The following is an 11,711-nucleotide window of genomic DNA, read 5'->3' on the forward strand; positions in this document are numbered from 1 at the left end:
TTCCCTATTTTGCTTATGAGGTGGTCATGTGGAACTGTGTCAAAATCCTTACTAAATATCAAGATCTATCCCTTCTACACTCCCCCCCCGTCCCCACCAATCCACCAGGCCAACACTGGTACCTGATGCCAGAAAGTTGCCAATGTGAGTTTTGCAAAGGATGGGCATTGCTAACATGATATGTTAGAGAGAGCTGCATTTCACCACAGCTGAAACCACATGAACAGCATGATGGAGAATTCTAGTTCAGCATATGGGGCCTGATGTGATTAGCTGCCCTAGAGCTGGTGCTGGAGAGCCCCAGGCTCGCAATACAGGTTGAACTATTCCTGAGTCCTACTCCAGACAGTAACAGATACACAGAGATGGGAAGGGCAGGAGAAAGGTTAAAAACCAGTATTTAAGTACTTACAGGGCCCTACTCACTGTAATATCACGAACTGCAGAGGAGCTATCCCCACCGAGAGGAAGGGAAGCATTATCTTCACTGGACAGATGGGAAACTGAGGGCCAAGGTAGGGAAAGTGACTTGCCCAAGGTCACATAGGAAAGTTGGTGGCAGAGCTAGGAATTCAGCCCAGGTTTGAGTTTCCATCCCAGGATACCTACCTCCCCCTTTGCGACCTTCCTGTGATGGTCCAAGGTTGTGGCTCCTAAGTACTAGGACCCCGCTGTGTTCGGTGTTGTACAAACGCAGACGACATCTGCCCAAAGCAGCTTACAGTCTCTTCCAGGAGCAAACCGGCCTGGCTCAGGCCTTTCCGAAGGGCTGAACACCCGTTAAATCCTACTTCAGAACAGGGATTAGAAGCCCAAGTCCCCACAGACTGCAGGGCATTCGGGAACTCTCTCCTGGCAGCTCCCTGGTCTGTAGCTGAGTGCCTCAGCAAGAGAGACAGTCTGTGCTGAAGAGGCAAATCAAAGCCTGAAGTGCCATATGGGTCAGACAGTTCCAGAGAGGGAAGGAGGAAGGGAGGCCAAGCCATGCTGCCCCCCCCCAACACCAACCAGCAGAGCTGCCCAGCCCTGAGGGGGAGACACTGTCCCTCTCCTAGGTGCAGCAGCCGCACTCCGGGCTAGCTCCTGGCAGCGTTGTCCCTCCCATAGACACAATGCCCCTGGCACTTCCCCTAGGGAGGCGTGGCCATGGCCCCATACTAGGGGCAGTTCCTATGAGGCAGCCTCTGGTGCTGAACTTGAGATTCACCCAAAACAATGGGATGGGCCTGATCCCCATAAAGACAATGGAACTGACCAGGGCCTTAAGAACTGACTTGTCTCCTCTCCCTCAGGCCTGGTCCACATGCCACTTTTGACCCAATGTAACTGTTTTGGTTCAGGATGTGATTTTTTAGCAAAATAGTTAAATCGGCACAACCCCCACAGTGGGGGCTGTTATACTGATGCCATTATAGGAATAATCTATACTGGTATAAGTGCATCCACACTAGGTGGGTGCTGTCCTGCTTTAACCTAGACCAGTGCAGTGAAAGCAGTAAAACTGTTGTGGATAGACAAAGCTTCAGAATATACAATTATTCTGTTTCTAGTTCTATTATTACAAATCATGCCTGCGTGAGAGAGTCAGAGAGAAAAAACAATCGATGGTTTGGAGCCAACAGTTTAGATTCTTCTCTGAAATAAAGAAGAGGAGAAAAATGTATTCATAGTTTATTCGATTGTCACAAAGAAGTGGTGAATACATTCTGCTGACTTATTATTTTGCTGTTATTTGCCTTGGTGGAACTGGCTAAATAGTAAGAAAAATTATTTGCAAGTGATTTATTCAACAAAAGTGAAAAGATTTGTCAGATAAATTATTTGTTGCAAATCATTAGTTCACATATTTAATCACCAGGACACACACAACTATTGTGCTGGCTCCTAAAGCAAATACTGGCGAAGCCCCATGGATTTATAAGGCATATTCACTGGGGTCGTCTTCTGCTGCTTCCTTATAATAATATCAAGGAGGAGAAAAGCATGTTATTGAAATTTGTAAACTTCTGTAGGTTTATTTTCTTGCCACATTCCATGGCTCTTCACGATCCAGGTGCAATGCAAAGGGGTGTTACACTCAGCGATCTGTTTACCCTTTTTCACCTTTATAGAATAGGTTGACATATTTACCATGCCTGCTACATTACTGAGGGATTTGTAGGAGGATAAATTCTTGGGGTTCACTTTATGAATAGTTTTTGTTTTTTCTGGATCAACTGCAACCCCTAGGTTGAAGTACTTGTCTCTCACATAACTTCCAATTCCTCCAGTCAGCACTTGGGCCAGCAGACGTTCATGAACCACAACATTGATGACTTCTTCAGTTTTGTTGGTAACTTTAATGATGTAGCTCAAATGATCAGGTACAGAACTGGATCAGAAAGGAAATGATTAGTGTCAGTCCTGCCGGCAGGAAGAGTGCTTCGAAAGCTTCAGATTCATTAACAACGTTTTCATGCACACGCTAACCCCCATTCCTCCCACACCTTTACAACTCTCCAGAGAAAGCACCAAATATAGACAAAATAGCAATGGACCAAAACTGGGACCTTGTATATGGACACATCATCTTCTCCTGGCCTCACAGTGAGTGACTCAGATCAGAAGTGTATCTAGAACGGAACCACCCTGATGTTTGAGTGTGGCCGTGCAAAAATAAGCTAAATATATGATGTGGCACCAGAACCCGACCCTTCCATCTGCTCCCCTGGTTTGTCCATAATAAGAAGGGGACAAAAGCAGAGACTTTTATTGAACACCCCCAGGTCTGGTAGTTTAGATAAAATTGAAGCAAGGTCCTAACAGTCTCCTGGGTTGAGGGTTGATTACGCCAAACCAAAGCTTAATGGATCAAGATTTGCAAAACCCAAACCAGCCTCTTTAGTCCAGCTACATAGGTTAGGGGTCTGGCCAAGATTTACATGCGACTGTGAGGAATTAAGCGCAGACTGTTTCTTCCCTCCTTTCTATACTATTCCATCAGAGGAGAACAAATAAGACACTCAATGAGTTAGGAGATTTTCAAGGGCACCAATGGTAGTTAGCCACCTAACTGCCAATGAAAGTCAATGGGAATTGAGTACCTAATGGCCTTTGAAATAAAATCTCCTTTGAAGTCCTTTGCATCTAGAGCACGTAAAAAGAAATGGACCAAGATTCCCAAAAGAAGCAAGAGTGAGGCACCTAATAAATGGCCTAATTTTCAAAAGGGCTTACCCACCGCACAGCTTCGTGTGACATCAGTATGGCTTCACGGGATGGAATTTTTAAAAAAGCAAAGGAAACAAACGGAAGGTGTTCCATTAGAGGAACTTTATTCAGGTTGCCAAGTCAGGTGCACAGAAGTTAGAAAATGCCAGAATGAGCTGGCTTGTGCAACCTCAATTCAGCCCCTTGTGCGTATGCATCATGACAGCCTTTAATGATGTGATTACTATTTATCCACAGGACTAGAGCTTCATTCAGTACACAGGACAGACAGGGAATGAGGCAGAAGCTGTGAAGAAAGGAAATGTGTTAAGGCATTTGACTGGAACCCGGGGAGCTGGGTTCTGTCCCTAGCTCTGGCTCAGACTTTCTACGTGATGATGGCAAAGGCTGTATCATAATGCATATGCCAAATTCAGATTGAAGAGGCAATAATAATTCTGGCATTTTCTGACTTGTAACCTTAATGTAGGACTTTGTATATAATTAGTGATTATGAATGGATTTTAAAAAACACCGTAGTCTGGTTACCAGCATCATCAACTCTCACAATTTGATTGCAAATCTCATGATATTTGGTATTTGTCTGAAAGCCCCAGCTCTTGGAGTCATGTGATTACACAACAATCTCAGCTTTCATTTTGTTTTTAAAGTTAGTTTCTAGCTCTTATGGTTGCAGAGAAAAGATTGAAAACATGAACTGAGTGTGAGACCTAAGGGCTGAGGGACCAAATGGCAAAAAAAAAGGGCACAACATTTTATTTTCATCATGCCAGTTGCATGATTTCATGGGGTCTGACTGGTGAGTTTTGAAGACTTGAGGTTGGGGATTCTGGGTTACAGTGATAGATCTGAAGGAGAAAAATCAACTTACCCAAATAGTTTGTGTATCGACGGGTTATCTTCCCGGTAGATTTTGTTGTCATCCACAATCCAGGTGCAATGCAGAGGAGTTTGACACACAGCCACCCACTCATCCTCCTCTCTTGTCACCATAATGTAGTACCATTCTGCTCCTGTCCACCCAACTCCATAGGTGAAAATTTTCAAGACACCAACTTCGTTTACAATGGACGTTTTCCCTGATAAAACTCTCAGCTCTTCCTTAGTGAACAATGACTTGAGGTGGTCGTAGATAGGCACGACCAGAGAATTACCCAGCGATCGTAATACCGGATTGGTACTAACAACAACGGTGACAGGTCCCGTACTGTTGTTGGTAACTTGAAGGACGTAGCTTGACATTTTAGATGCTAAACCGGAGCACAGAAGAAAAATCATTAGCGAGTCAGTCCTGGTGCCTCAAACCCTTGATTTTGATGAAGTCAAGAAGTTTTCTGGATTTAAAATAAAACTGTTTCTTATGATTAACCATGGGAACAAGCTACCAAGGGAAGTGGCGGATTCTCAATCTCTTGATGTCTTCAAATCCACACTGGCCACCTTTCTGGAAGCTGCTTCAGCCAAACAAGTTAGTGGGCTCCACAGAGGGGTAACTGGGTGGGATGTAATGGCCTGTGCAATACAGGTATCAGACTAGATGATCTAATTGTCTCTCTTGGCCTTAAAACCTATGAGTCTATGGCTGATCTCGCGCAGAGGAAATGCTCGTGAGCACTTCCCCCTCCGGAGACGTATTAGGTTTAATGTCCATTCTCACTGCATAATAAGGGGTGGAGTCGACCTGGGATCTCGATAGCATCCTAGCGTGTCTGGGAAATGGCCTGGATTTCTGCCAGCGCTGAGTAGTAAGCCGATCTGGCTTGTGAACAAATACAACTAGAACACAGTGCTACCAATCCGGCCTGGAGGCTTGTTCCAGAAGATACGCCCTCGTTCCACAGGCTGCAGAAACTGGAAGGATCCGAGAGATGAATCACTGGGTGACATTCTCTGGCCTGTGATACACAGGAGCTCAGAGATGATCTAATGGTCCCTCCTGGCCTTACAATCGATGAGAAGGGACTGTTAGGTGCCGCAAGATGGGCAGAGCTCAGACGATGGGCAGCCAGAACTGGGTCTGAGCAATGGGTGAGGGCCAGATCCTGGCGCTCTGACATTCACCTAATCCCCTTGAGTCCAGTGGCATGTAAGTGACATCTGAGGGGTGATGCCTGGGGGGAAGGAGGGCAGGGCTGGCTGCACATCAGTGTGCTACAAGGTTTAGCGTTGATCCTGCCTACACTTACTCACCTGAGCAGCCCCATTTAAATCCCACTGACCTGAGAACAGGGTTCAAGGGTCTGATCCGACAGACCCAAACCTGATTCTGACTTGACTTCTGGCTTCACAGCTGTATACCCAGACCTGCGCCGTGCCCTGCCTCACACGCGACACTCCTGCCTTTGGCCGTGTGGTCACACCCGCCTGCACTTCTGATACCAAGTCCGGCTGAGGCCGAGCGAGAGGCTCTGTCCCGGAGACACACTGCAGGTTAGAGGGGGCCTGCAAGGTTACAAGTTTGAGGCTGGGCTCTTCCAATATCCTCTATTAATACTTCTGGGCCATTCACAGCCCTTCGTATTAACCCAGCTGTAGGGAGACTGAGTGGCCTCCCTCCGAGAGGGAGAGCGAGGGACCTTTACACGCCCCTTGGAGGGCAGAGCCTAGATCGCTCTCCCCCCTCGCTGGAAGTACCGGGGCATGGCTGGAGGTATAAAGGGCCGGCCCTGCAGCACAGTTGGGGGAGAGCCTGCAGAGGAGAAGGACGCTCTGCCTGTTCTCCCGTGTCCCCTGGCTGTTCCCAATTCTCAAACGCTGACAAAGACTGGAGGCCGCAGGTACCAAACCCCGGGGAGGCAGGAAGTGGCCCAGGGGAAGCCCCAGAGCAGCTGGCTGCAGAACCAGGGTGGCTCCTTTGGCGTGTTGCAGCTGGATCCCCGCCGATGCAGAGGCAGGCAATCCTGCCCCTGCCAGTGCCCTGGAGTAGGGTGGGCCCTCATCCCCCTGCCAACCCACCTTGGGTGGCTGAGCCCCTACACTGTGCAAGGAGGCTCTAGCTCTGAAGAGGAGCGTCCCTTACCAGTCACCTTAGAGACTGTTTGCTGGTCTCCGCCCAGGCCACAGCCAGCCCTGACAGACTGTGTTTAAGGGCTGACTACTTGAGCTACTCAAGCCCAGGCTAGAGCCTGATAGCGACTATTCATCGCCCAGCCCTATGGTGTGCGCTTGGCTGTCTTGCAGACGCTGGTCCTGGCCAGACAGGGCCGACCTGAGGGGCCTCCCTCCGAGCGGGAGAGCGAAGGACCATTACACCAGCCCACCGCCCCCTGCCCACTGTACAGGATACTGAGCGGGGACACGGGTCACTGCGCGCAGCTAGGAACAGAACCCAGGTCTCTAACAGGACAGACCCAAAGCTCATCTCCTGCACCACTCCTCTCCCCGAGCCAGGCACAGAACCCAGGAGTCCTGACAGACAACATGGCAGAGCTGTCTCTCAAATAGTCGTGTATCCCCCTGGCAGAGTGCATCTCCCCCCACCCGTCCCATGGGGTGATCCACATACAGGATAACAGCCGGCTTCTTCTGCCAGTCATTCCTATTGCGCAAATGGGAGAGGGGTCTGTGCTCTGGACCCAAAGATCCTGGGGTTAAATTCTGCAGATGACCCAGGCAGGGAAAAAAATAGCGTGTGCTCATGTAACCGTGTCCCAACAGCCCTGTGGGGCTGAAACGAGGGTGCATGTTACACTCCCACAGGTCAGGCTTTGCGGTCTGAGGAGAATCTTGCTCCTCAAGTTCCTCCTCGTCTTTAGGGAGCTTCCCGCAGGCATCCTGCAGCTGCAGATAGAGCACTCAGGACAGGCCCTCTCTGCCTACAGCCCCGCCCTGTGTTTTTAAAGGGGCAGCTCTGACAGCTGATGGATAGCAAGGATAAACAAAAATAGATCTGTGACTAGGGTTTTTGATTTCAAAAGGGCTGACTTTCAAAAATTAAGGAAATTAGTTAGGGAAGTGGATTGGACTGAAGAACTTATGGATCTAAAGGCAGAGGAGACCTGGGATTACTTCAAGTCAAGATTGCAGAAGCTATTGGAAGCCTGCATCCCAAGAAAGGGGAAAAAACTCATAGGCAGGAGTTGTAGACCAAGCTGGATGAGCAAGCATCTCGGAGAGGTGATTAAGAAAAAGCAGAAAGCCTACAAGGAGTGGAAGATGGGAGGGATCAGCAAGGAAAGCTACCTTATTGAGGGCAGCACCTGTAGGGATAAAGTGAGAAAGGCCAAAAGCCATGTAGAGTTGGACTTTGCCAAGGTAATTAAAAGCAATAGTAAAAGGTTCTATAGCCATATAAATAAAAAGAAAACAAAGAAAGAAGAAGTGGGACCGCTAAACACTGAGGATGGAGTGGAGGTTAAGGATAATCTAGGCATGGCCCAATATCTAAACAAATACTTTGCCTCAGTCTTTAATGAGGCTAATGAGGATCTTAGGGATAAGGGTAGCATGACAAATGGGAATGAGGATATGGAGGTAGATATTACCATATCTGAGGTAGAAGCGAAACTCGAACAGCTTAATGGAACTAAATCGGGGGGCCCAGATAATCTTCATCCAAGAATATTAAAGGAATTGGCACCCAAAATTGCAAGCCCATTAGCAAGAATATTTTATGACTCTGTAAACTCAGGGGTTGTACCGTATGACTGGAGAATTGCTAACATAGTTCCTATTTTTAAGAAAGGAAAAAAAAGTGATCTGGGTAACTACAAGCCTGTTAGTTTGCCATCTGTAATATGCAAGGTCTTGGAAAAATTTTTGAAGGAGAAAGTAGTTAAGGACATTGAGGTTAATAGTAATTGGGACAAAATACAACATGGTTTTACAAAAGGTAGATCTTGCCAAACCAACCTGATCTCCTTCTTTGAGAAGGTAACAGATTTTTTAGACAAAGGAAACACAGTGGATCTAATTTACCTTGACTTCAGTAAGACATTTGATACAGTGCCACATGAGGAATTAGTTAAATTGGAAAAGATGGGGATCAATAAGAAAATTGAAAGGTGGAGAAGGAACTGGTTAAATGGGAGACTACCAGCGGGTCACACTGAAAGGTGAACTGTCAGGCTGGAAGGAGGTTACTAGTGGACTTCCTCAGGAATTGGTTTTGGGACCAATCTTATTTAATCTTTTTATTACTGACCTTGGCACAAAAAGTGGGAATGTGCTAATAAAATTTGCGGATGACATGAAGCTGGGAGGTATTGCCATACAGAGAGGGACCGGGACATCATACAGGAAGATCTGGATGACTTTGTAAACTGGAGTAATAGTAATAGGATGAAATTTAATAGTGAGACGTGCAAGGTCATGCATTTAGGGATTAATAACAAGAATTTTTGTTATAAACTGGGGACGCATCACTTCGAAGTAACAGAGGAGGAGGACCACCTTGGAGTATTGGTTGATCACAGGACGACTATGAGCCGCCAATGTGATGTGGCCGTGAAAAAAGCTAATGTGGTCTTGGGATGCATCAGGCGAGGTATTTCCAGTAGAGATAAGGAGGTTTTAGTACCGTTATACAAGGCACTGGTGAGACCTCATCTGGAATATTGTGTGCAGTTCCGGTCTCCCATGTTTAAGAAGGATGAATTCAAACTGGAACAGGTACAGAGAAGGGCTACTAGGATGATCTGGGGAATGGAAAACCTGTTTTATGAAAGGAGACTCAAAGAGCTTGGCTTATTTAGCCTAACCAAAAGACATCTGAGGGGAGATATGATTGCTCTCTATAAATATATCCGAGGGATAAATACCGGAGAGGGAGAGGAATTATTTAAGCTCATTACCAATGTGGACACAAGAACAAATGGATATAAACCGGCCCCCAGGAAGTTGAGTCTTGAAATTAGATGAAGGTTTTTAACCATCATAGAATCATAGATCCGAGTTACTACAGAGAATTCTTTCCTGGGTGTCTGGCTGGTGAGTCTTGTCCACATGCTCAGGATTTAGCTAATCGCTGTCTTTGGGGTCGGGAAGGAATTTTCCTCCAGGGCAGATAGGCAAAGGACCTGGGGGGTTTTCTCCTTCCTCTGCAGCGTGGGGCACGGGTTACTTGCTGGAGGATTCTCTCCACCTTGAAGTCTTTAAACCATGAGTTGAGGACTTCAATAGCTCAGAGATAGGTTAAGGGTTTGTTACAGAAGTGGGCAAGTGAGGTTCTGTGGCCTGCGTTGTGCAGGAGGTCAGGCTAGATGATCATAATGGTCCCTTCCGACCTTAAAGTCTATGAGCTCAACGTACATCGAGTAACCAAAATAAAGCAGAAAACAAAACAAACCTGAACTGCTACATTCACCGTTTCACACCGTGTCTAGAGCCATGTTTATTCCAGTGTCCTCGCAGACAGAGAATTCTGCCGGTTCCTAACTTTTGCGTTTAACATTCTTCTAACAGTTACTTTGAGATGTAATATACACGTGGACCTTCTCATCAATTAGCACTAATTAGGGGACTGGATGTTTTAGCACATTGCTAACCAGCTGCAGAGCCATTCACTGGTCTGAATCCAACTCAGCCCAGTAGGGACTGAATGTTGTTCCCAGGTAATGGAGGTTTGGTGGCATCCATGAGATGAGTTTGCTGGGTCTCAGTTCCAGCTCCCACCTTCCACACTCATCACCAGGCAGTGCGCTAAGGGGCGGGCTCAGCTGACCTGCCCCCTCAGGCACCTACAGTGAGAATCCAGATCACATGGCCTCGTCCTACACCTGCTTGCACACACCAAGTGATGAGCACTGTATAAATACCATGGATTAGGAGATATTCTTGTGCTAGAACCTCAAAGTACTTCCGTGGGATCTTTGTGCATGGAGCAGTTGTAGAATTAAAGCCACAGAATTAGCTCCAGGACTAACGGGTTGTTCTCCACAGATCTGAAATGAAGACACGCAGCAAACCTGTCGAGTAAGCAGGGTTATTTGTACAGCGTCACCTCGCTGAGGACTCTACGGGTTTTACCTTACTGCAGCTTTCAGAAGTTCCGGATCCCTGTGTCTGGGATGAAGCAGCTCGGCTTTGTTCCCTCTGAAGGCAGTTGCTGAAGTGCAACGAGAAGACGCTGCATGAGCTGAACACTGGCTAGAAAGGGCAGTGGGGGCAAGGAGTGAAACTCAAAAGTTAATGCTGCATCCAAGTTCTGAGAAATCACATGATTGAGGAAACGGAAAGTAAAAGTCTACTGCAAGGAATGCCCTCTGCTTCCTGAGAGGAACAGAAGCACAGATGCCCACACCCCCACCGCAAATCTAGGAAACTCTGCTGATTGGCTCCAACACCTTCTGGAGATGATGAACCCAACTTGAAAGGGGGAAGGAACAAACATCCCCACGCTCATGCTCCCCTGACAGCTCCTTACATGGGGCCCAACTCCTGTGGCCTGAGTTGGGATGGGGAGAGGAAAGCACCTGCCGTCCACCTTATCTATAGCTACCAGGGGCACCTTTATCCATGATTCCAGGGGCTAGTTAGGCACCTGAAATACCTGTGGAAAAAAAGGGTTTTTTTTGTTTTTTTTTTTTGCAAATAACTTAGAAATGAGCTGCCAGGAGCACTGTATCTAATTCCTGTATAAAGAAAGAAAAATAAACATTAGACCAGACCTCTGTGCTGCTTTTCATGCTTTCATCCTTCCCCATTGCCCGGGACCGATCACTGGAGTCTCAGAGAACTGGCCACCTTGGTTTTGCTCCCATCTATCAGACGCCTCTTTGTTTGCAGCAGAGACAGAGGCCCTCAGAGACCTGGGCTCTACTTCTCCCACCGACTTCCTGTCTGATCCCCGGCCAGTGCCTTAGGGGCAGAGATTCAAAGGTTTTTAGGCACCCAAAGATGCAGCCAGGCATCTAGTGGGGCTTACAAAGCACCGAACCTTCTAGGTGCTTTTAAAAATCTCACTAGGTGCCTAAATACTTTTGAAAATCTGGCCTTTAGTCTGTGTGCCTCAGTGGCCCATCTGTACAATGGGGATAAACAGCATTGCTCTACCTCAGACAGGCTGTGAAGAGAAACCAGTTAGACATTGCAAGGGGCTCAGATACTACGGTGATGAAGCCACATGCTGTCCCTTCCCTTGGTTTTGGCCCCTTCTTTTCACACCTCCCTCTGTTCTGAATGTACCTGTGGCTGTAGGTCTTCGGACTCCCCTTCCTTGTCTTCAAACCCCACTCCCATCCCCCAGGGATTCCTGCTTTACAGGCTCATCTAAGGGTATGTCTACACTGTGAAGTTGTCGACAAAACTTTTGTCTTTCATGGGTACTTTAGAACCCCCCCCCCCCCAAGAAAGACAAAAGTTTTGCCAATGCAAGGGGCAGTGTGAATGCGGCTTTGTCAACAGGAGACAAAGCTAACGCCGCTCACGGGGTGGGAAGTATTTTGTCGGCACCAACACAGCATTTACACACGCTGACCTGTTGCGACAAGGCTGTCTCGACACAGCCTTGTCGCTAAAAGCTGCGTGGTGTAAACAAGCCGAGACTTCCAGATCCTTCATTT

General features: G+C 47.3%; 1 long non-coding RNA gene across 1 annotated transcript; it reads right to left on the reverse strand.

Annotated features, from left to right (window-relative positions):
- Window positions 1-1,679: 1,679 nt before the first annotated feature.
- Window positions 1,680-11,423, reverse strand: LOC140903073 (uncharacterized). The gene is made up of 3 exons (XR_012156154.2): window positions 10,177-11,423; window positions 4,082-4,460; window positions 1,680-2,371 (listed from the first exon to the last, which is right to left on the reverse strand). It is a non-coding gene; the product is annotated as an uncharacterized LOC140903073 (long non-coding RNA).
- Between the last annotated feature and the right edge of the window lie 288 nt (window positions 11,424-11,711).

Source organism: Lepidochelys kempii, chromosome 25 (assembly GCF_965140285.1).
Source record: "Lepidochelys kempii isolate rLepKem1 chromosome 25, rLepKem1.hap1, whole genome shotgun sequence".
NCBI lineage: Eukaryota > Metazoa > Chordata > Testudines > Cheloniidae > Lepidochelys > Lepidochelys kempii.